This window comes from Perissodus microlepis, chromosome 22 (assembly GCF_051167445.1).
Source record: "Perissodus microlepis isolate ML-2025 ecotype Zambia chromosome 22, ASM5116744v1, whole genome shotgun sequence".
NCBI lineage: Eukaryota > Metazoa > Chordata > Actinopteri > Cichliformes > Cichlidae > Perissodus > Perissodus microlepis.
Window position 1 is genome coordinate 16,844,447 of NC_140481.1, and position 27,099 is coordinate 16,871,545.

General features: G+C 39.4%; 1 long non-coding RNA gene across 1 annotated transcript; it reads right to left on the reverse strand.

Moving 5' to 3' along the window:
* Positions 1–5,697: 5,697 nt before the first annotated feature.
* LOC146362845 (uncharacterized) lies at positions 5,698–14,986 on the reverse strand. The gene is made up of 3 exons (XR_014799144.1): positions 14,868–14,986; positions 6,719–6,907; positions 5,698–5,904 (listed from the first exon to the last, which is right to left on the reverse strand). It is a non-coding gene; the product is annotated as an uncharacterized LOC146362845 (long non-coding RNA).
* Between the last annotated feature and the right edge of the window lie 12,113 nt (positions 14,987–27,099).

A 27,099-nucleotide genomic window follows, 5' to 3' on the forward strand; every position in this document is an offset into this window, starting at 1 on the left:
CAATGATCCGTGTATGCGTGTGTGTGTGTGTCCTGTGATAATGGTGTGCGAGAGCAGGAAACACACAGTGCCTGTTTTTGCTGCAGGGGTTCCTGGAAGTCAGCCGCCCAATGTGATCGGCGACATACATAAACACACATGCACGCACACACATACACACACAGGATACCTCGCCTTTGAAAGGGAAAAACATGCTGCGTCTGATACATGTGGACACAGACAAGCAGACTTCCTGCATTTTCCCACCTACTGGGCGGCCACCTGTAACACAGTCACACACACACCCACAAACTCTTACAAACAAACACACTCACACACATATAGGTGGGGACAAAGACAGAATGAAGCAGATATAAGCTGAGAGTTGACAGTAAACAAGTGCTATTCAAATCCCATTTATTAACTGGCATTTGATCAACAACGCCTGAAGCCAAGCAGGCCAACGTCAACATCATTAACATAGCTGCTGACAAAGGCAAGAGGATAAAAGGAAGACAACCAATTAAAAGAAAGTAGCTGACTTATTTAGACTTATTTGGATCATTAAGATAAACAGGTTGAGGGTGAGGGCCTTTTATACCATAAGGTTATATAATGGGATTGCTTGTTAAGGATGTGCTTAAATTATGTGAAAAGCAAGAATTCTCCTGAGAACATGGCTTGGCTTAATAAACACACAAACCGCAAGAACACACACACACACGCACACACACACACACACATATATATATGTAAATATCAATAATACGCATAAAACACAAAACATCCAATCAGGTTCAGGTAAGCAAAGGCTCTGGTAAAGGGGCCCTTTAAAATTCAACAATCCCCCCATCAAGGGCATCTTCACATGCATGTCTGGGAAGTTTCCAGTGGAGCTGCTATTCCACAGCATTCTCTGTTTTATTTGATTCTGTTGCGTCATGTTTTGCCTCTATGATGCACCCTGCACAATTCTCTACTGAGTCAAAAACAATTATCTTTCAGCTTCATTTTCCATTTAAATAACAGGACGAACTCAGTCTGACAGGTGGGGTGAACGGTAAATGGACAGATTCTTATGTAGCGTGCTCTACTCTCCCGGAGTTCTCAAAGTGCTCTATACAACATGCCACATTCACCCAATCTCTATACATCATGCTTACATCTATACATTCACACTCTGATGCATCAGAGAGCACTAGATGACCTGCTCTACCTCCTGAGCTACAGCCAGCTACAGTGGGTCAGCAAAGGAGTCCAAGTTAACAGTTTTGATGATTATAAGGCTATCTATCTATCTATCTATCTATCTATCTATCTATCTATCTATCTATCTATCTATCTATCTATCTATCTATCTATCTATCTATCTATCTATCTATCTATCTATCTATCTATCTATCTATCTATCTATCTATCTATCTATCTATCTATATATGAAACCTCTAAAAATTTAGGATGAGAATTCAATTGGGAAAGGGTATTGTGCCTGCTGCAGGTTGGGAATGAGTTGCTGCTCCAACTGAGGGAGTTCAAGTATTTTGGGGCTATTTCTTGATGGAGGGAGAACTACAGAGCAGTACAATGACAAATGGATTGGTGTAGCACCTGTACTAGGTGGACAAATGAGGAATGAGCTTTCTCTGAAGAATATCTGGGCTGTCCGTTAGAGATAGCGTGAGGACCTCCGTCATCGGGGAAGCGCTTGTAGTAGAGCTGCTACCTCTTCACACTAAAAGCAGTCAGCGGAGGTGGCTTTCTCCTATAGGTGAGATGTTTTGGGCATGTTCAACTAGAAGGATGTCCTGGGGTTACCCAGGAAGCTCAGGAGAGATAATATTAGGTTGGAAATACCTCAGTGTCCCACTAGAAAAGCTGGAGGAGGTGTCCGGGGAGAGTGACTTCTGAGGATCTCTGATTAAATTGCTACCCTCATGATCTGGAGACCTGATAAGGAGCATAAAATGGACAGATATCGGAGGTTTGCTGTCAAGTCAGTCTTGGACTGACAGTGAATCTTGAGATAATCAGCTCAGTATAATGTTGGTCAGTTTTCTTCTCATGTAGTTTAAGTTAAGTAAAATTCATACAGCCTTCTACAATTTTTACCTAACATTGATCATTGGTTTGACAATAGCAATAATTAGTATAGAGTAACAGTGACAAGACTTGATGATAATGCAGGAAGCATTACGACTTGTGTGCATTTAAAAGCTGTAGCCATGGTTTATATAATGTAAACTACAGTCCTTAACTTTAAACCTACAAATCAATGTGTTCATCAAATGTAATCCAAAGTAAGTGAAATGATCAATATAGTTTCTTGTGTTGGTAACAACACATGCAAACAGACTCCAGTCCAGTTTTGCACAATACTTGTACTGTAATCACTCACACAACATCGATCAGACTGGGAGACTAAGAGAGATTTAATTTGTGTTCTTTTATGAATAGCAAAATTCCTCTGCAGATTGGATTGTCGTGAACAATTCTTTTACAGGAGAAATAATGGGTTTGCAAGCAAGTAAATTCTGTTGTAGAGTCACGTCCAAGGTAACAGTAACTTTTAGAGTTGTCCTCAAGTGATTCAGCATCGTGTGAATATTTGATGAATTTGTGGCATTGATGGAGGCAGGGAGTGCAAACTTGTCAAGGCAAAAAAGAACATGGCTTTTGTTGAATGCCCTCGCGAGTTTAATTGGTTGGAATGTGCACATTAAAAGAGTCAGGCGTTTTGTTAACTGCCTCAAATTTAATATCTAAAATATTTGGGGATATTTTGCTTAACCTGAAATATTACTGACATATTGCACAACTCCTTCATTCCATCATTTAGATGCTGCTCACATTTTTATCAACACACGCAGAGTTATTTTTTCTTTAGCAAAACATTCAAATACTTAGATATGACATGGCATGCACATTATTTTGCAATTGAAAATGTAACTGGAAAACGCTAAATTAAATTTAACCAACAAACAAAATCCGATCTCTCCTTTGATAGAGATGGAAGTGCATTGTGAGAGGGAGGAATAAAGAGAGAGCTGCATAATGGGATATCAGCTGCAGTGCAGCATCTTATGCAGGTACGCTGTCTAGAGAGGCATCTTACACACTCACTTGGGTATTATGGAATTCTACCCGCCTTCTGGCTCATAGCAAGGAGAAGAATTAAGTAGGCGAAAACTGACAACCCCACTTTCTTTCATGAGACTGTAAATGAGTGCCTCTAACTTCTATGGGAGACTGTTTAAATATCCTGATAGCATCCAGACATTCAAGGCAGTAACTTTCAAATCACACAGCAGATACTGACACATCATTGTGTCATGCTATATTAAAGGACACTCTTTATCTCTAAGGAAGAAATGGATAGTAGCGAAAAGATAAAAAAGCAGGGACGTCTCACACAGTGTGTGACAGTGTATCGGTATATTGTGGCCAGTTGTGGACTGAGCAGAATCATTATTTAAAGACTTTTTTGAGTTGTCATGTGCCCTTGGGTTTATTTATGGTGATTGTAAAGGGGCCTCTAGGATGGAGTACAAAGAAACTGCTCCCACAGTACTTTGCAGGAAACATCCTTCAAGCCTTATCTGAGAATCTATGTGAGCCTTGCAGACTTGGTCACAATCTGATGTGATGACTCAGGAGTTAGGGCAGGCAGGACACTAGTCAGCTGTGGTAAAGGCTGGAAATGAGAGATTCTTAAAAACTACTTTACTGCGGTTGACTAGTTTTCTGCCTGGTCTTACTCCTGAGTCATCACATTAGCAGACTGTCATCAAGTCTACAAGCCTCATCCATGTTCTGAGCCAACTACCCACTAACCAGAACCCCAGATGCCTATAAGTTGCTTGCCACCAGCCTATTAGCCTCCTAGCCCTCAACTCCCTTGGAGTCAACCAAGACAGTGCACATAGACACAACAGATGAGAAGTAAGCATGAAGAGTGCCTCTCCTGCTCCTGTGTCAGTTGATATTTTTTCCCCCTTCTGGAATTTGTTTGATGGTTGACACAGATCACACTGAGTAGGCTGAAGTCTGCTTTGTTCCGAAGTGATAATTGGTTGAAATTTTGTGTATGTGTATGCTCAGTTTTTAAGTCTTAATTGGTGAGTGCCTATTGGACTTTAAATTGCCTTTAGTTATCCTGCTAGCATCATTGTATTGTCTTTGTGTGCATCAGTGCCCAAAATGGCAGATACATACTTCTGCCTGGGCTAACAATCCTTTGAGTTTCTATTGTTTTCCAAGTGCACTTGATCTGAGCATGTGAAAAGATTACATCTCCCTGCTTGTTTGCCACCACACGTTCTCTGTCTTTACATCTATCTCCTCCTTTTCTTGTCACTTCTGTGTTCCCTCTGGTTGTGGAAAGAAAAAAGAAGACTCGACAGCTAAGACTAGAGACAAGATGCGAGAAATGTTCTGTTGCTTTCCTCATCAGTGGGTCTGACAGAATGTCTGCTTTTTTTTTAAGCGAGCAAAACCTCTGAAAGTTTAGACTGGATTTTACTCTTGGGATGATGGAGTGGATTCATTTGCCAGGACAGGACCATGTTTTAACAACTGCAAATGCGCTCAATGACAACTTTACAACACATTTCATATGAAAAGTTCTCTTGTATAGCCAAAAAAACCTAGATACCTATCCTTAAAATTTTATGGGCACCATAACTCAAAAAACTATGCATTAATAGTTAATGGACATGCAGAGCTAAATTATACAAAAGATAACAGCGTACTCATAGTTTTCAGTTACATAAAAGTAATTTCTAAAAATGCTATACATGCATTTTTACATCTCTGAATGCTGACCCCTGTAATTCTTAAGCTGCTTTTATGGTTACCTCATTGGCTGTTGGACACACCAGCGGTTACAACATCACAAATTTGCAGCCATTCAAATTTTTTTTTTGTGGAAAAAAAAGAAAGACTGAAAACCACCTGAAATGTAATACACAACAAAACCATAAAGTGCTTAGAAGAATCAAAGCTGCTGTTAGCAGCAGTGTGGAGGAACAGCACGGAGAACAGCAGCTTCTGTAGAGGAAATGATGGAAGGACCTCTGGAAAACCGTTTTACCAGTATAGCTGTTTTCACTGATCTCTATATCATTAATACAGCAACCCACACAGACTTGGTGCATCTGGACACGCAAATCCATTTTGCAGATATCAGTGTGGACAACCGCAAAGATTTTGAGTACAGTCAGAACAGAGCCTAGCTATGATATTTGTGAATAAATATCTTTTTAATGTATTTTTAATCATCATAGAAGATGACTATCCAAGACTGATGCTAAAGCTGAAGCAATAACGCCTTCATCAGCAGCTGATGTGTCAGTGTCCTCATCACACTTCCCATTCTTGTACTGTCTTACTAAATAACACTTCTGCTGTGCTTACATTCATCAAACTTCTGAAATGTTGACACTGCATGACAGCAGCAGTCAGTGCAATGAAAGGAGAGAAGAAAGCAGAAATTTGTACACAATATAAATAGTACTACAGTGCTACTGTTCATGCCTGCATGGTCTTAGTAGTAAAACTGTTTCATCTACACATGTATAGCTACCAAAGAAGACCGTGATTGGCGGTTATGCTCTCAGCCCCATCTATCATCATCACCTGCCTTGCTATACCTCACTTGCAGACTCGACTTCCCAACTTCCCCCAAATCATCAGCCAGATGGCCCTCTCCAATGCTAGCGCACTTTACCCACCTGATATGAAGCTATCCGTCATCTGATAACGACCAAGCTTTGGCGGTCCCCCAGCTGGGGCTTCTGCTGCAGCACTGGGCACGGGCAGGAATCAGGGATGGGTGGTGGAGGAGTGGTGCACAGCCTGACTGCCCCTCTGATGGATTAGTGCCAGGTAGTGAAGCTGGGGAGGGGCTGGGGTGCTGAAGGGTGTCCCCTAATAGGATTCACAGTCATCCAGTGGACCATGGAACAGGTGGAACCAGAGAAAGGGACAACAGAGAGAAATAAAGGTGTGTGTGTGTGCTGTAATAGCAGCACCAGGTGTGGCCTTATAGAACCCCTCCTGCGCCCTTCTTTTAAACCTTAACACTGTCATTTTGTGGCACAGCGCTGTAGCTAAACAAACCTTGTCAGGAAAGATTTTTTTCTTCCAAAATAGTATTTTGTAACAATTTTGGTCCTGCCATTAAGATTATAAATAAAAACAAATTCCTGTATTCTAAGTGCCAGTTATCTTTTGTCCTTGAGTTTACCTTTAGTTTACGTGAATGTGTTGCACACAGTTGATGGTTTGTATATTTACTGAAACAAATTAAAAATACCATGTGATAGCAGAAAGACTGGCTGGTTTTGTTAAAGCTGCCATGGTGAAAATGTTTTACCTACGGTGTAAATAAGGGAAAAATTACCTTTGCTGTACTAAAATGATTGCCATCCACACCTTGCATGAAAAATGTCTGACTGTAAATCTTGACTTTTTAAGCAGTTAGATACAAGACTTTACTTGTTAATAATATCTCGGTGTTAGGGTGACTGACAAGAGAAAAATGCCTTAATGGCTTATGCTGAGCCTAATGTAGCAGTGTTTCCGGCTTTACACATGGCAGTGCACAGCGAGGGAGACAGGCACGACGAATATCGTATACACAAATGCACACTTTTGTGCATTTACAGACATACATTTACATTCACTCTCTCACTCTCTCTCTCACACACACGCACACACAAAGACACACACAAATACTTACAGACAGGCATTTCTCATTAGTGAAGTGAGTATGCTTTAGGCAGGCAGGGTCCCTGCAGCAGTCTTCGGGAGTCAGAGGAGCCATTTGTCAGTGGAAAACAATTAGCGGGGAATGATCCGTTCCATTGGTTTTAATGAGTACAGCCGGGTCACTCTGCTCACAGCAGCAACACGCAAAGGTCATCAGAGGCTGAAAGCGACACACAACCAACTCAAATTCAATGACACAGATGCAGAAACACACACAGTCACAAACACAGACATCTTGATTCATTTCTGCCAAAATGCACACTGAAAAGTGGTGAGTGGAGGATTGTATCATATGAAGAAGGTATCGTGCATACAACCAGTACCCATGACATGAGGTTATACTTAGTAAATACATATTCAGAATCAAAGTGAGAATCAGCGTTATTGGCCAAGGATGTGCTCACATACAAGGAATTGGGCATCAAGTTATGTTTTTCCTCTCAATGTAAACAGAATAGACAAACAGTACGGACAATAGTATCATGACACACACAATAACAACATGTATGTGCAATCGTGCAATCGTGCAGAGTGCTAAGATGTTGGAATAAATTGTTACAATTGATGGATAACTGGTTACTATATTTGAATTTGAACTGAATCTTTATTTTGAACATGTTAAAAAAATGCAACCACATAGAAATAAAAAAGAGACAAACAGTATATAAACAGTATATGCAGTATATACAGATATACAGTATAGATGAGACTGCCAGTGATGATACACAATACACGACACTCTGACCAAGGAATTAAAGTAATCTGTTGTATAACACTTTTTTGATGTAAAGTAAGAGTAGAGAATCTTGGAATTTTGGAATATTAGAGCATGTTAGGAACTCTATTTCTCATTAATTAGGCTGCTTAATAGTTGTTAAGAAATAGCCTTGTGCAAAAATAATGAGCTTTAATCTGTTTATCTTTAGGTCAACTATGATTGGCCGGCGTTCAGGGGACTCTCTCCATATTTGGGTCAATTACTTAACCTGAAGCACATTAACAATAACAGAGAGATGATTGCCTCTTTTTAATTCAACATGGCATGCACTTATGTTACAGGTAAATGTTACAGGTAATTTCTACACTCTTCTGTACAGTGTAGAAATGAAACAGTCAGTTGCAGAATACATCCAGTTTTATGTTAGTCATGTTATATTTTAAATATATATTTATTTGACACCCACCAAACCACAAAATGGGAATAGTCACAAATGTTGTGGCTTTCACAGAAGAGATAGTGGAGATATTTCCAGATTCTGCATTTTTTTATTTAGTTGTTGAAATGAATGTTGGCCATGCAATGAAAGACAAGCTAAATGAAGACAGGTTAAGCTATTAAGTTAACCAATAAGTCAAGACTAAACCAATGAAAAATTTCTAAATAAGCAAAGCCAGACTGAATTATAAATGACAATAAAATCTCTGCCAGATCTGTCAAACAGATGTATTATGTTATAAAGATTTAACAGTATGAAAGGTTTCCTGTATCTGTACCAGTCTGTTAGAGAAGGTCCTCCGGTGTCTGTCCTGTGATGCACAGGGTGGTCAGGATTATCCAACAGTGTGGTCAGTGACCCCGTCTCCATTACAGCTTCAAGTTTGCAGCTGTTTACAGAGCCAGCCTTTCTTTATTCAGTCTGTCAGAGTATCACCAGCTCTAATGCTGCTTCCTCCAGCAGACCACAGTAATGCACACTAGGCTCGCCGTAGCTGAGCAACAAAAAACTCCATCATTTTGGTGCATGTGTGAAAGATCTCAACTTTCTTCACTTTATGCATACATCCTCTGTGTTGGTCTATCAGTTCACAACTTGTACTCTTCCACCAAGACAACATCCTGTCCCAGGATCGCCATGCACCCTGCAGTTGCACTTGTTCTACTGAAGTCGATCACTACCTCTCTGATCTTATTCACATACAAACCTCTCCACAAAAACATCCACTGCACTTCTCCGCCTGAACATCAATCACACTTCCAGCTACCGTACAATTGTCAGAGTATTTCTGTTACTTTCTATTATTTATGTTATCATATTTCTGTTAAATCAACACTGAAGGAAACAACACCCTTTTCTTTCTTTCTTTAGGAGAAATGGTGATCCATCACTCCACATTAAAATCATTGTGAAGGCTCAGTGAAACTGTTCAGGCACAATGTAAATGGCTCAACACCTAAAGTACTTTAATTTGGTTTTTACGTTAATTTATTTCTTATCTGTGCATATCTGTGTAGGTGCCACAATGTATAAAGTATACAGGCCACAATTTGTTTTTATTTGATAAATGATCATGCGTGTCTCATTTGTCTCTGCCCTCTACAACATAAACCAACATCAGTTTACTGTGTAATGGCACTTCAAACACACTGGCAAAAGTGTTGAAGACTTATGTATCACATTGCAGGACTCAGGGTATAATAGGTTTGACTTGAAAGAGAGTAAGAGAAATGGAGACCACCAATGGAAACACACCAGGGTTCAAATAGTGTTCACACAGGAAAGGGTTGTCCAACAATATCACCACTTCACTTCACATGCCGGCGGCAAGAACTGATTGAACTGCATGCAAAGTTCCCCTCCATGACAATCATATATTCCTGCATCAACGAACGCCAAGTGCGGAGGTACGGGAATCCAAAGTACATCAAGGAAAACTGTAAACTCAGCCATGAGAAAGGCAGTTCATTCCTTTGGAGGTTTAATCATTGAACATCCCTCCCTGAGATATTAAGACGACACCAGGTTTGTACTGGATGGAGTTCACCTCAGCAAGAAGGGAAATGAAGTGTTTCTGACCAACATCCACTGTGCCATCAAGAAGGTCCTTCAGAACTCATCTTACAGAAAATAGACTTGAGAAAACACAAACTTTAAATAAATGAAAACAAAAAACAAACAAACAAAAAAATGCCTAGAGTCATCCTTTGCTTACAGATTATACACAAAGATTAGACACTTCCTATCATGTTGTATACATGCATGGAAATCTGCCATCCGTTCAACCACCAGTGAGTTTTTCCTTGAATTATTCAAAATATCAAATGATATAAAATAATGTAAAAGACTTATTTTAATCTATGCGTTAACCTCTTAATCAAAGGTGTCTAAAAGATCAGAATTGATCCCAGTAAAAGTGTATGACATTGAAAGTGAGTTGATCATCCTGTGACCAGTTCTGGACAAAATAATATAAAATCAGTTTTAAAGTGGAAATGAAACACTACATGTAAAAAGGCTAATTTACACCACAGAGCCCTGCTCTCAAAAACGGACATAGATGTAACACTGTCTGTGTAGCTAGATTTAAGTAATAAGTGCTTAAGTGAGCAGCGGCTATTTAGCAGAGAGCCCACCTGGTGAAACTGCATCCCCTGTGCCCCTCCCCCATCCCACTCTGAAACCAGTGGAAAAGACCTCATAATGGTTTGTGAACACAGTGACAAGTAAAATGGGTCTTTGGTAGGAGTTGGGGTGTTTAAAATGGGAAAACTCAGCCAAATATTGAATCAGTGTAGTTACACTGTGTTATCTTGCACACATTGTGTCGTAACTTTTTATGGTGACATTTAACAGGTCTGAATTAGTTGGCGCAGGGATCTCTGATTGCAATAAAATGCTTTTGATCATTACAATGCGGTTATTGTGCAAGGCGTAACAGCTTTGCAGTTGTGTGTGACTAAAAAGCTGAGGCAGATTCTCTAATTGTGACCACAGGAGTTAAAAAGTGATCATTTTTTGGAGGTCTGCACGGCTTTGGCTTTGTAAATTTGGCATTGGAAACTACACGTAGGAGCTCAGCTGAAGGCTGGGCACATTTCAGCCACTGGCTGTGCTAAATATGTGCTCTGAATAGATGTTTCATGTTCATGCTTTGTTTCTGCTCTTAAAAAATATGAGTCACAGATGAATTTCTCATGGGTCATTGTCCTTTGGTACACTACATGTTAGTTTGCAGAGATGCTCTCAACAAAACCCTTCAATGCTAAACTAAATAGCAATCAACTAAATCCCACTGTAGCACAATTATATTATTGTTACAATAAAACAAATACTGTGTATCCATGTGGGTTTTCTAGACATTGCAAAAATAAGAAAAAGGAACATTAAGATCAAACTAGAAATTAACATCTACTACTGCTTATCTGGGAAACAAATGCATTTAGATATATCTCCACCAGCTTATAGACACATTTTACATATAAACATTAAATTATTATGAAAATATATATATTTATTTAATTTTCACACTATATCAAATATAGTCAATGCATTATCATTATTGCTATTTTCAGTTTTTCCTTCGGAAAAACTCCATTGGAAGGTTGGTGGTTGAATCCCAGCCTCCCGCAGTCGGCATCTTTGAATTCTTGGGCAAAATACTGAACCCTGAGTTTCTCCCCAGTGTTTAGGCATAAGAACAAAGAACTGGTATGAAGTGTTCTATGAGGCTTATATTAAGAAAGTGCTTTAAGTGGAACACTATATAAGTACAGTCCATCCATTTAGTATAAGTGATTGTTACAGTATACCTTCTGGTCCCAGCTGCTGTGTGCATAACTTCCCTTTCAATTCATTTACTCTCTGTATCCATCAGAAGGTAGCAAGACACTGATTATGTATACCTTTTGTTTTTTTACATCTAATGCAAAATTATATGTGGCACTTCACTGAGAGCATGGCTGCGTTCAGCTGCCAAGTGAATACTGATGCTCTGATGCTTTTTTGGTATATGTATATATATATATATATATATATATATGTATATAGTTATATACAATGCAATTTCTTTTATGAATGTATATAGGTGATTCCATTACAACAAATTAATATCAAATCTTTAGTCATTTATCTCGTCCCCCTTTCCGTCTCCCCTCTACTAATGAATGAAGCACAAATACCAGGAAACTATATTTAAGCAAAAAGACTCTTTTGATGGTTGGAAATGTCTCCAAAAAAAGATTAATTGCTGCTTCTGACAATAATACACAACTGATATTTGCACAAAATTAACCACACAGGCGTACCGCTGCTGTGTTCTCAGTATGTATTTGCTCTCGGTCTTATTCTTTGATTTTTTTTTGCTTGAAACTTTTTTCTGTTTATTCATCTCCGACGGTTCAGATAAATTGTATTAATCTGTTTTAAATGTCAAGGCTTCCAAACAGAATTGTGAGTGTGAAAAAAGGATTTAAAATATTTCTTCAATGAAGACACGCTGCTGCTTGTCTCTCCCTCTTTTGCCCTTGCTCTTTCACTACTCCTTTCTCGCTCACGCGCACATAAGCTCGCAAAGTGCATCGGCAAATGAAAGGATGTGTCATGGCAATCGGAGCAATGTAATTAGAAGTGCAAGAGAGGTGGAAAGTGCTTTACGGTGATAATGTGGCACAGTAATTAAGGGGAAATATCATGACCCTAGTGCCCACGGCATTTTTAAAAAGAGTCATTTAAGCTCGAGATTACACAGTGATTGTCAAATCAATGGAGAAGAGGGAGGGAGAAGGAATGTGGAAAATGAACCTGTCTTGATGGGGTGCATGAGTGATGAGAGAAGTAGCTTCAGCATGCATCTACAAATGGACTCGCAGATGTGTCGATGCACTGATTATAAATTTGAATCCAATAGCTATAGACTGTCAGGTTTACAGTCTGAGTCTTGAAGTTTTTCTTTTCCAAATATGTTTAGTAAATTTGCACAGTTATCTAAATATGTCTTCTTTGCATGGGTCGCACAAAGCTATATAAATATTCTGTATGTGTCATGTGCTGTAAAACTCACTAATATTTTGACTCTGCCAAGCTACAGTTGCAGAGCAACCTCGACGACCGAGACAAAGGGGAGAAGGGGAAAGAGTTAGACAAAGGGAACAAGCGAAAATAGAAGGGGAGAGATCTTGGTAATGACAAGCACTTCACAGTCAGATCCGACCTCCCTCCACCCACGCACCCCGATGAGATAATTCTTTCTCCAAATTGCAATCAAAGCTCAGAAAAACACTTGAAGAGCAGGAGCTCTTTCAGCCATTAACTCGCCAGGTCCTGGGGTGCTGCTTTTTAAATATTACATTTCTTTGAATATGTTTTTTGCATATTGTTTTTTTCCCCCACTCTTAATTATTAATCCTGTTTCCCCTTGTGCTCAACGCACCATTAGCACTGGTTTTTTGGAATTATTAATATTCAAGCTGAGTAAACGCATTGACAAAAGAATACTAGAAAGTTTATGCACATAATCACCTTTCTTGTTCTTAGACAAAGAATGATATTTACAGGACGACTGCAAGTTTGGCCATTTTCTTAGTGCTGTCTCACACCTAGATTTGTGACACTGTGAAAAACAACTAATCTTGTGTGCTCATTAGACTTCAGGAAGCGCGAGTGGAACAAAATGCAACGAGTCCAGACAGCCTGTGTTATTAAGGACAGAGCCAAAGGAGCCACTGTAGCTGCATAGACTGGGATAGTGTATCAAATTAAAGGAAATACGTATTCCTGCCATCGTCTGTATTATTTTGACAGCCTGGTTTCAATTTAGGAGCTCCTAGGAAGATTAAGCATCATATAACTAACATATTTTGACTAGTGTGGTCTCCCGTTTCTTCAGGTCATGTGGGTGCGCTGATGAGGAACTAATAAAGTGGAAAAGTCTGTCCAGAGAACTGAGGCTGAAATGGGGGTGTTTGAAATGTGGTGTGTGGGAAGAGGTAATGGCTGATGTAATGTTTTCATGAATGGTTTGGTAAAATGTGAACAACAGGTCAGTGGCCTTAAATCGCTGTATAAATAAACACTATTCCCTCAGGATGATGTGCCGTCTTGTGACCCGCCCATAGATCCCCACGCAGGACTTGAAAGACGCTGAATGGCAGAGAAAAGAAAGCTCACTCCTCTGCTGTAGATTTGGTGTCAAGTGGCTCTATTTGTCATAATTATGTGGTTGTAAAAGGAAAGTCTAGAAAAGGTCTAATCAATCTGATTTAATTAAGTGCAGTCAGTCATTTGAAATGAGCAGAATAGAATTAATAAGCACATTGTAAATTTGCATTTAAACCCATGTAATTATACCAATTCAGTGGCCTCACAAGCACACTAATTTTTTTTTCTTCAAAAGAGCTGAAAAGAGGCAGAAACAATTTCTCCTTTTTCCTTTTTGATGATGAATCAATATGCAGCGAGGGGAAAGCGCCTTAAATAGTAAAAATGTTTATTGTATAAAACCTGGAACACATCTGCTGTTCAGGTGATGCTTGGTAGGGTTTTATTCATTTGTAGTAGTGAGAATTTTGCACCTTAACGTGCAAGACGATGCAAGTTTGACAGACATCAGTAGTTAATGAAAGAAAATCTTAAGAATCTCAAGCTCAAATAAAGCTAAAACCTATTGAAATTTCAGAAGACAAACTAATTTCACAGAAGAAAAGAGAACAACAACATAAAAATCCTTGATAAACAGCAAATCTTGAAATAAGTAGGAGGTGGAGGGAAGAGGTCTTGGCTTGACTCGACCAAGCATTAGTAAGTGAAGGAGACAGTGGATCATTACAGGTCTGTGGAGCTTAGTTGTGGTGAGAGGATAAAGGAGATGAGAGAACAATACAAAGATGGATGACTGGGTCGCGGGGTGAATGCAGAACTGGCCTACCGAGTTGATGACCTAGTGTCTGACTGATTGACAAGGTGATTGACAAGGTGGCTGTTTATGTGCTGGGTCTCACATGGGTGATTTTCTTAGATGCACTGAAGCATTTCTCGGCTCGTGGATAACGTCCTTCACTTTGCTTTTGACCTGATTTCACTGGAATGTGCCTTTCAGAAAAGGTTTGAAATTCTCAGTCACGAGAGAAACGGATCAGATGTCGAACAGTATTGCACAAATAACATTCGATCTGCTCCACATTTCACCCTAATTCCTCCCGTTTAAACAATCCAGCCATTAAAATCTTTGTGTGATACTGCAATTTTCTCAAAGTGCGACTTTCCTTTGGTGCTGATTCTTTTTTAAACCCCCCTTTTTCATGCATATTTTTGAACTGTGCAAAGCATGTCAAACATAATTTTACATGCTGTGAAGAGAAACATTAGCACACAAATAAACATCAGAGCCTTGCCGATGGAGCTTACCTGCCATGGAAACAGCTGAAATTAACCACCTCCCACAATCCTTTGTTCTATTTATGTTTCAAATTCCGCTTGAGCGACTCCACCTCTACCCCTGAAAACCATATGTGCACGACGCAGGCCCAAGCTCGACACAAATATTAAAATTTCTCATCAGAATTAGCCTTGCACATCTGTGTTTGTGCATGTGTGAATGAGGAGTGACTGTTGTTGAAAAGATGCTTACGAGGATTTACTGTATCGTAAACATCTATGTTTTTGCTTTCTCCGTGATATCAGATATCCCAAGTGGCACTGAGCTGTTTCCAAGCGGCTTCCTCCGTCTTGCCGCTAATCAACAAAGTTAATTTGTTTCTTCATTTATTTTCATGAATCCTCAAGCTACCACATTCGGGTTTTCACCATTCTACAATATATTTCTTCAGCTAACTGGCAAAAGCTCTCTTCATTTATCAGATCCACACAGCCGGCTTATTACAAGAGTCCTCTTATCTGTCATATTTCCTTCCAGTAGCGCTGCAGTGGTTACAAATGGGACTTAGTCTATCTGGCTTGGAGCTGATGAGGGGGGAAATGAAATTATTGCGATTAGATCTGACCCATATGCTGGAGTGCTTGGAGTGTGTGTTGGTGCATTTGTGTGTAGTGTTGGCAGAGCTAGTGCTGCTTTATTGTATGTGTGTTTCTACGGTGTGGTGGGTGACAGTGGCTAGCAGCATGATTAAGGCATTAGGCAGAGCTTCCACCACTGAAGGTGGGTGATAAAAAGAAGTGGACATTTTCGATTGGTTATATTAGCTGATTTTAAGCATTTGAATTGTTCTTTTTCACCTGTTCATCTTCTTTTATTCTCTTTTCCTGACTCTGTCATTCATTTCTTTCCTTTTACTCACGCACATGAAACACACACTCCCCCTTTCTTTCTTTCTTTCTTTCTTTCTTTCTTTCTTTCTTTCTTTCTTTCTTTCTTTCTTTCTTTCTTTTGCTTTTTCTGTGAATAATTGAACAGCTAACCCCAGCCAAGGTTTAGCACTATCGTCTAGCGTGTAGTCTGACTGCCAATCAGTTGACTCATCTACTCTTGTGGAGAAAACAAACAGGAGGGCACTGATGCAAGCCAACAGGCAGCACTCCAAATCCTGAACCAACAGAACGAATACTGGGCTGTTATCTGTAGCAATCCAACCACAATGAGAGAGATAAATGGATTCAGTAGATGCAATAAATAGATTCAGCTTTTTCTTAGACATAAACAATTCAAAAGAGATGTTGCGCTTAGGTTTTCAAGTTAAAAGAGATTCTCCGTGGCAAGAAAAATAAATAGCTTCATGCTGAGACTCATTTTCTTCAAAGACAAGCTCATGTTCAAGTGTACAAATAGCGATGTTGACAACAGTGCTTCAAGACTGATTTTCACCTTCAACCATGCATCTGACCTTCCTCTCACACTGTACAGCAATCTGCATTTATTTGCTTTTAGCATTTAGCCAAAGGCTATAAGGAGCAACTTAACCTGAGAGAAATTTATCATGGATGGTGTTTTTGTGCACCAACTTGAAAGTTAAATGAACTATAGCCTGACTGGTATTACTTCAGAAACAAAGACAAAACAAAACAATGGTAAGAATAAAACGTATTATAAGTTTAATGAAAGTTTAAAGAACAAAGGTTGAATGTTAACAATTGCAATATTCTGGTAGTTGTGGTACCAGAAAAATAACAGAAAATTGTCTTATAAAAAAAATAGATTTTTTTTTAAATGAATAAAATAAAGCTTAAATGCATTAATCTAAAGTAACCTTTAACCTAAGGGGAAATTTGTCTTGAAAATAGTGTTGCTGACTAAAAATATAAAAAAAATCCCACCATGATAAAAAGTTAGTAGAGACATTTGACTATAGTTTTAGCATTAGCTGCTCATTACCCAAAACAATGCTGCAAATACTCAATCACAAGAATAAAATATTAGTTTCTGCAAGTCATTAAAGTCCATAATTACAGCATTGTTGAAACAAAATATGTTCCCAGTTTACATTTGTGGATACTGTATTTTACTATTAATGTTTTAACATATCTTGAGAGAAAATACGTTGAATTCCTACGCCAAGGTTGTCCTTTAGCTGGTTTTAGAATAAAGAGGTAGAGATTTTATTGCACATCAGTTATTTAGGCATAGTTATATTTTTGCTTTGAAGCATTCCTTCTCGTTCATTTTGTTTCTAGTTAAGTTCTTTTGGACATGCATTTATTTTACTATATGAAATATCAACACATGTATTCTTCCTAAGACCCCCAGAAGTCATTTATTTTTGTTGCCCGTGAAACTGGATAGTTTTGAGGTAAACTAATGTTTAGAGTAATATAAAGCACAGTTTACTTGATTTATGAGTTTGCGAGTCATTTGTAATTCAGCCACTGCTTATTTGGTTACTGCCACCACCACACCCTCTACCACATAAGCAATGTTTGACCTTCACACTGCCTCACTAAAAGTGTTAGAGTATGAAAAATTATGATACGTGTTCTTTCTGTTAATCATCGGCGATCAACCTATTCTGTTCTTTAGGTATCTGGATGTATTGCATTATATTGATAGTAAAGTGGATTTTCTTAAATCTTGCGTTGGAGCCCTATCAGGTGTGTTTCTTTGCACGGGAGGGTACAAGGTCTGATGAATGTCTGTAACAGACACACACAGAAAGTCTAATGTTGAACCTTCTAATACATGTACAGTTTAATTCCTTCCACTCTGCATCTTCCCACGCTAAGCTGACCCTCTAACATTTTCACCAATATTCACATGCATCCCCACACCGGTCCTCCCCCCTCCATCCATATGCCTCCCTTGACACTCAGTCAGGCTGCCGCCATAAGCAGCCTTCTCCATACTTAATATGGTCCGATCAATACCGATTGGCCGGGAGGACACAAGGACAAATAATGAGCAAACAGTGTGCATGCCACACACACACACGTGCACGAACATGATGTCAATATGTTGTTTTCTGAATCCACATATAAATGGATGTGCTATACACATTAGAGGGAAGGAAACACGGAGAGAAAAATGTGGAGACAGAGAGAGAAAGATGTCCTCTTTTGTTGTTTGGTTTACATAAACGTAGACAGAAAAAACAACACCATCAATTGTAAAAAAGTCTGTAACATTTCCTAAATCATTTTGATGAAGAAAAAAGTTGTAAAACACCCCCAAACATAGTATTTTGTAATCCTGAAGCACTAATACTATAATTTCTTTTTTAATTGGAAATTGGATTCCTCTGCCAGGTTGTTCCCAGATTTTCTTTCTCTCTAATGGTCTTAATGCAAGCAGGTCAATGCTGGCATTCTCCTCTCATTTCATTAGCATCAAGTCCTTGGACAAGAATAGTCAAGGTCCTTCAAATGCAGCTTGTTTTTACAATAACGGGCTACATGGGATGTAAGTAGTGAACAGAGGAAACATTAATATTTGGAGCTATTTTGAAAACCATTAAGGCTTTTTTGTGCGCGCACACGTGTGTTTCATTCTGGTAAGTACTGAGAGCTTAGTGACTGTTAAGTGAATAAAACAGAGCAGGGAGTTATTGTACCAAAATCATTGATGTACAGGGAGCGCTGTGCCTTTAGGCCTCTTTCTTTGTATGCTGGTCTGCTTTGGAGTTTTACATTGATCTGACATGCGCTTTTCATTTTATTTATTTATTTATTTTCTGTTTGGGTTTAATTTCACAAACACTCCTGTCTGCACGAGTGTATATCTGATTTTCTTCATAAAAATATGGGTCTATGTTAAATCTTTAAGTTCGCTTTGATGCCACTGTGTGTGCATGTGCACGGCAACGCCGATCAGCATTTCTTGGCATCTAAGTGAGAACATCTGCACTGAGGGTTTAACATCTGGATCTCACATTTTCTCCCACCACCGCTGCTCGCACTGAAAATGAGTGCACAGGAGAGAAAATGCGAGAGGGGTCAAGAGAAAAGGAAGCATTTAAACAGAGAAATCATGTGTAATTCTTTAAGGAATACTCTCCAGTTTTAAGCCTTCTTTTCTTTGCTTTTTATACATTTATTGTCGTTACCATTAACATCTTTATTTCATATTATGTAAAGTCAAATAGGGGCACGCTATCGTTAGCTTTGCATTTTTTGTCAATTGTTTAGTTTCTCGCTCTTGTTTCCCAAGATAAGATAAGATAAGATAAGATAAGATAAGATAAGATAAGATAAGATAAGATAAGATAAGATAAGATAAGATAAGATAAGATAAGATAAGATAGAACTTTATTAATCCCTCGGGTGAGTTCCTCTGGGAAATTTGGTAATAGATAATAGATAGGGGCAAATGCACTAATTAACCCATTGTGACATGGACAGATTTGAATCCTAAGGGTATATAAAAGAATACAAAGAGCACACTCAAAGATACACAAACACACATGCACAGGCGAGTCTAGATGACATATTTTCAGTGGAGCTGACTTATTGGTCACAGAGTCAAGCTGTCTGTGCTTTGGGACAGACAGTTGGTCACAGATTGCATCTAAGGCCCATTTAGCTCTCTCACCCAAAACAGATGTCAGAACACCAGTGATAGATTTCTCCATTTCACACACACACACACACACACACACACACACACACACACACACACACACACACACACACACACACACACTTATTTCTATATGTCTAGATGGAAAAAACTGGGAAATAATTGCAACTACTGAATTATTGAAACATGCAAATATAAAGAGTAATAAATCCCACACTGCTTCAATAAGGTTGAGGTCCGGACTCTGATGAGGCCAATCCATGACTGAGTGTAATAGTATGTGCTTTTTTATCCAGGTTTGCTTTTACGGCATTGGCAGTGTGTTTCGGATCATTGTTATGCTTAAAAAAAATGAAACTTTTGCCAATCAGACACTTTCCAGATGGTATTGCATGGTGGCTCAACATTTGATGGTACTTTTCTGTGTTAATAATTCAGTGATGACAGCGCCTCCGCTGTGTTTTACATTACAACATTACTGACTGTTTTGACTCTCTTCTGACCTCATGTGAACCAAATAAATTCAAATTTGGATGAACTGCTTGATAAGACCTGCTGCCACTGCTTTTCAGAAAAGTCATTATGTAATACCTCAGCCATACCTCAGCTTTTTTGCCCTGTTTCCTTTCCCTAAGAATGGCTGCTTGACAGCTTCCCTGCCAGTGAGGCCATTTCTGATGAGGCTTCAGTAAACAGTAGGTGGCTCACCTGAAGGTCCAGTGTGTGGTCTTTGCTGGATGTTTTTTCTATTTCCTCAAGACATGACTTTCAGGTACTGTTCCTCAGTTGTAGATATTTTTTTTTCAGCTTGCCACTTTTCCTTTTGTCCTTCACAAGTCCAGTTTCCTCAGTTTAAGGAGACACTGCACACCATACTAAGATATGCCAGGCTTTTGCCTAACAGCCATTTGAGAATCACCATGTTGGCACAAAAATACCATTTTATGCCTGTGAAACTGTATTATTTTTGCTGTTTTTGTAGATTCAGTTAAAGAACTGCTACTAGCAACAAAGTGCCTAAATATAACACTATGATTTTCCAATTTTTATGCCATATTTTTTTTCAGGCTTGAAAAAATGCAAGTCAGGTATAAACAGTTAGCAATATCTCATAACGTCGAATGTGTTAAAAAAATAAGAAAGAAAAATCTGGTGGTTTCATTGCTCTTTATTTCCCTTCTGTTTTCCTCCTTTCTTTCATCGTGATACAACTATATTCACTTTAAAAAAAAAACTCCCCAGGCCTTCTTTCCCCTTCCCTTCTCCTTCTGTTTCACCCCTCCTCCCTCCTGTATTTCTCTCTGGCCTCCATCTAGTAGATGACAAGGGACCGGTTCAGAGTCCATATCAAAGCCCGTCTGTCTTTCTCTGCCTTCCAGTCATCCTCTGGAGTCAATATACATCCATCCATGACCCCCCTGATGCGAGCTGTTCACAGTCCCCTTGACTTAGAAGGGTTTCTGGGACTGTGACAGCCTCAAGGTGGTTTGATGGAGGATAACCTGACTCCATGCTGGTCAGTTTCATTATACGCCGCTAATGGCAATACATTAGGCAATGATGTGGACAAGGGGACTACTTTATAAAGTTTTTTAATCATAAAACATATATGTCCCCATATTATACTTTTTGTAATGTGACTATGAGTATTACCATGTTATCTTTACCCTTGTCATACAGATGATGGCACGGCTGTATTTCTGCAAATAATTTTACATGAACAAGTGAATCTGATTGCGTTCATGTGAGATATAGGTGTGTGATTATGTATGCACCTGTGATGTCATCTGCCTTCTTATTTATGCAGCTTTCTGGACTGTGAATTAACATCAAAATGGATTGTATTATGTATCAGACCTGGCAAATCTCCTCAAATGGGAGAAAGCAGCTGTGAGTCTATGAGGCAGAAAAAGCCCAGAATGGCAATGTTATCCATGTGGGAGTACACACACACACACACACACGCACACACACACACGCACACACGCACGCGCACACACACACACACACAGGGAGAGAGATATTTTCTCCATACATGAAAGACTCAGGCGATATCTATATCCATCACATAGACTGTAGTTAGAAGATGGAGGTCCCATCTGAGTCTGAGTCTGGAAATGCTGGATTGTTATCCAGCTGGTGGTGACTCATCTGATTGTTAAAATCTAGTCTGACTGTAAAAAAAGTCTATGGCACAACAACCTGTCGACACATATGACCTCGCACTCAAGCATTTTCTTAAATAATTTTTTTTTTAAACATAGTTTTGTTTTTAAAAGTTTAGTTTGGTCATTTTAAGCTTTTATTTGTGAGCACAGTGTAGAGATTAGACAGGAAAGCAGGGAGTATGTGGTTGGGAATGCCACACAGTAAATGGTGAGCTATAGTGGCAACTCTAGTCGGGATCTAGTTAATACAATATTACAATGAGGTGATCATAAATTCATGAATTATGGTTAACATCAGAGACATAAAGGAGGATATACTTTAGGAGAGGCCTACTTTCTGATTGATAAGCTGCTACCACATGAGTATGCATTATCCTCAGTGTCCCTGTCAGACCCACCTACTGCTCATCTCTGGTTTCAAAACAACAAGACATTCAAGGTCGAGGCTTTAGGACGTTCTTAACCCTGGAGAACCCATGGGGTCAGAGCCGACCCTGGGTGATTTTCTTGGTTTTCTCTGTGCACGTAATATCGTTCACCAATGATGTATTGACTGAATGACAATAAAGATATTTGAATCTGAATCACAGTGGCTATGTCCATCTTTTATTTACTGCTTATGATTCAATGTACAAGCACCATGCTGTGAGTCAAGTGTCGAGGTTTTGGATTTGTCGTGTTGCTGTAAATGCTTTTAGCTGAGCCCTGATCCACAACTGTATTTTGATGAAACAGAACAAAGATTGGGGAACTTAATAAGGAGCATCAGCAAAAGCAAGACAATTCAGACACTCTTCTCCACAAAAAAGTGTCCATAAGGAAATCTGCAGAGGGCACAAAAATACCTGCATCTCTTTAAACATTGGAAATGTCTGTCAAAATACAGCAATAAATATGATTTAGACTAGAAACATCTTACAGTTGTCTTGCAGAAGTAAACAAAAACAAGAATAGTGCATTTATGCATGTGGCACCGCTGCAGTAACTTCTATTACAAGCTACTTGGTCAGGATCAGTAAATGATGGTATAAAGTATTTATATATGCATGCTGTGTTCATAAATTTGTGCATTTTTTAGTTCAGCTGCAGATCTTTCACCTCTAACTGGCGCATTTTTACAGTTGCATAAATCTGGCCCTAAATTGTTCAAGTCATTAATTACAGTGACTACTTCACTGCAGCACCAGCAATACAGAAAACATAGTATCTTTACACTTTGTCTCAGAACTGCAAACCACGTTTAACTGCCTGGTATGACTATCACAGTACCCCTTGTCTTTGTCCCTGAGCTGAGCCACAAATCATACACTTAATAAAATTTTAATTAGATGCGTCTATTAGTGCTGCCAGCCTCAGTGAAATATTGTTGATGGATTTGCAGCTCACACAGTTCGCTCCCTCTGCTTTGGTGCCCACACTCCCACCTGTCAGTATCCCTTCTTTCACCCTCCTACAGCTGTTTAAAGTGCAGCTTCAACTGAGGGTTGGGGTTAAAGACCAATGGCAGGGAGACTGTTCCTATCACACACATTTGAATAATTATGCTCCCAGCAGGTAAATGATAATGTATAATTTTATCATTCATCTTTTGGCCTTTCTTTTATGGTTCTTATATGAAATATATCATACTATTGGTGAAAAGGCACGAAGGGCTTTCTGTGGACAATAAAAAAAAACAATAAAAAAGCTTAATGTTGCATGAGCTCTTGTTATTTCCAGATACTATAGGCTTTTCCTGTCATATTCATGTCATGGCACTAAGTTCGACAGAATTCCCGTTAACTTCATGCTTACACAACATAAACTCACGACCTATGTCAGCATGGAGAGAAATGCCAAAAGAAGACAGATGGCTGCTTTTGTGGAAATGACACAGCGCAGTTACTTAATCCACATTTCCTTTTAAGGTTCTGGTATCTAGGAGTAGCTCAGCTACATATAAATTCAGCTGGCTCCACCTCTATTCTAGGTCCCGAGGTTCCTGGCAACATGCTTATTGATGACAAAACCATTCCTAGTTGCAAGTGGTGGATGGAGTGACTGTAAGTGATCACAGACATCTAAGACAAGAATAAGTTAGCTTGCCAAAATAGCTGTAAAAGAGGCAGAAAACTGTGAGTGTAGACTCACCTACCCATAAATCCTAAAGCTTATTCTTCTCCAAACCTGAGCTCTAAATCTAAGTGAACAGTTTCCACCACTGAATCAACGTGCTACTTAAAAGAGAGGCTTTTTGTCGCTCTTAATATGATGAATAGTTTTAGCAACCTTACCATGAACCCCTGGCAGAAATTACTATACACTAAAGGCATACAGTAAAAAAAAAAGAAGAAGAAGAAGAAGAAAAGGAAAAGTTTAGCAACTGCAAGTTGAAAGGAGGCATGAATTTATCCATCCATTACTTGTCATGGTCCTGGTCTCTGACCCAGTATTTTAAGTTTTAAGTGAGTTCCTTTTAGTTTAAAGGATTTTTTATGTTTAAGTTTGGCAGTTAATATATTCTTTGTTCATACAGTAGTCTGTTTATGTTCTGCTTCATCTTATTTTGTAATATGCAGTTGTCATCCTGTTTGTCATCCCTCTCTGTCTCCCCCTGCATCTGTCCCGTCTCTGTGCTTGTTTACCTTTCTGTTTTTATGTCTATGTTTTTGTATTTGTGTGTCTGTCACCTGTTAACTTGCTTTGCTTCCCTCTGTTTTGTTTTCCCTGATTTAGTTCAGCTTGTGTACTTAAGCGTCTCCACATTTAGTTTCCTAGTTGGCAAATTCTTAGTATCTACCCAGTTAAAGTCCTTTTGTATTTTTGATCCCTGTGAGTCTAGCAATAAAACTGTATATTAAGCCCAGTGTCGCTTCCGATTACTCCACATTGGGTCCTAATCTTGCCATTCACACAGCAACATATGACTTCACCTCACTCAAATACTACACGGCTGCAAGAGATCCTAGATAAGCATGCAGCCACTTCTGCAGCATGCTGACAATACAGAATGAAACACCGAAACCTTTGAGTTAAAGAAGAGGAATATGTGGGAGCTACTTGTCAAATCAGGCATGTAGATATGATGCTGATAGGCAGCAAGGTAAAGACACAGGGGAACGTAGACCAGCAATTAGTGTAGGTTGATTTAGGTCGAGAAGCCACCCACGTCTGTCTTGGCAGGAGCAAAGTCGGGCCCAGAGGCTCTGAGAAACACCAGGTTAATTGGTGGTGTGGAGATCTGTTCCAGTGTGTGCGCTGTGTACTAATATAAGTCTCCCCTCTGATGCAGAGTGCATTTGACCAGATGTGTGCTAAATCAGACACATTACTATTGCCACCCTCCCTTCAGACCTAAGCCTCTAGGTTCACATACATAAAAAAAGCCCACAGACACATGGATGCAAACAGCTGGCTCAATCGTACACTGGTCAGTTTAAGGGATAAATGACCTGCATGTAAAGAGTCAGATGAGACTCAGACACACCCCTTCAGCCATAGATGTGTGCAAAAAGTATGCATTTGCTCGGGATTCTGACTCTTTTTCTCACTGCAGTGCCTGACTCCTCATCCTTGGCAATTAAAAGGTACCAATTGTGGTTGTCATTAATCAGCATGTCTGCATGGCAGTCTCCAATTCATAACTGTCAAATGCAATGGGCAGAAAGTAATAGGTCACCAATTATACATGGGGAGTCTTGTAAGGCTTCAGAGACAGTGGGTTTAAACACGGCACATATTGAGTCACACTGAAACGCATGCACACACTTGACCGAATAGACACGAACGCACTCCGAGGTGTGTGCATGCACAGGCATTCACGAGCACGCATAAAAGCACACACGGCGTCGAGAAGCCACACACCTTCCATTTCTCCCCCAGCGAGAGGTTTGACAGGACCTATGGGGAGGAAAAGGCGAGAGAGGGGAGGAGGCTGAACGAGCGGAGAGAAGATGAGAGCGCTAGTGCTCCAAGTCCTCCCAACAACAGTGCGGCTAAAATGAAACAAGATGTTTTCGCTCTCAGAGCCAAAATGGTGTTTTAGTGAAGGTGGGAAGCAGCTGTTGAACTGGAGCCCCCATAAAAAAAGAAGTCACAATAGAAAGTTCAGCATTTTTCTTTTTCTGAAAACCAGCTCGGCTTTGTTAGTTTGGTGACAAAACCCACTGGAAATATTCTTGACTCAGACAAGACGTCCTCAAAGAAACTCCTAAAATACGAAGTTTTAGACTTTGCAACTACCGAGTCAAAATGTGTTTAGCTTTTGTATCACGAGTAAAACTGTGTCGTGAGTCATGTATAACCCATGAACACACACATACAGTGCTGCACATTCTCCCGCATATGACTTAAATTCAGCGCTTGGATCGGAGAGCTGAATGATATAATTGCCACCAGATGTAATGCGCTGTCGAGCAGCAAGTTCTGGTTTCTAAATAAACAGGCTTTTATGACTCATAGCCTCATAGTGGTGACGGAGCTCCGGTTACCCCTGTTGAAACACAAATAAATAATCAAGAGCACCCCCTCAATGTTCCACCATTACCATTTTGTTCTTGGCGAGCTGTCGTGGGTGAGTGTATGGTTCATATTAGCCTGAAAGGAAGGAGGGAAATGTTCATCCTTTTCAAAATGGGTTTGTGTACTGTTTTTCTTTTTTTTTGGCATAATCTTGGAGACATAGAAACACAGTGATCACAAAAACCACGCAGTCCTACACATATTGACGGGCTGCACACTAACCTCAGCAATTTAAGGTTTCGCCTAGATTATGTTTTTCTTGCGTTTCTTTTCCTTTGGCGCATGTACTTGTGCAACTTCTATCTGCCATTCAAAGGCAAAAGCACAATAGACTCCTGCTGCTGTTTAAGTTGCTGGGGAAAAATCCAGCTTGGTAAATATATAAAAATGGACTGAAAAGTTAAAATGGCCACACTACTTCAGAGTAGAGAATGATGAACGCAGATTCAAACATATCAATGAACAATAAACTCACATATGCACAAAATCACACAAACTTGAAAAGGTCGGGAAAGTCAGGTAACATATAATCTCTTTCTTAGAGGTCCTGCACTGCAAAGTCCTAAACCTGCTGTCAGAACATGTGATTTCTAAGCATTTAAATTGTATTTCCAAGTCTTGGCAGTCAGAAAAAGAATTCCAACTTTTTTCCTATCACAAAACAAAACGTACACACTATTTTTCCAAATGTACTTTTTTTTGTCTCCAAAACACGTGAGCTATGTTTCTTCTCTTTGTGCTTTTAGACCTCATGAATAAACTAGCAAGAGTGCCATAAATCTTATCATTCTAGCTTTTTGTGGTTAAAGCCAGCAGGTGTCCAGCTTAGCACAAACTTAGCAACGAGCTGACAATTACTTTGCATAAATATCTCATGTTTATGAGATGAGGGGGTGAGTGGAGGAGCTGAAGTACCTCTCAGTTTTGTTTGTGAATATTAGACATTTGGAGACTGGCTGGTAGATCAGGGCAGGAATGATAGTGATGCTCGTGGCCATGAGTTGGCAGT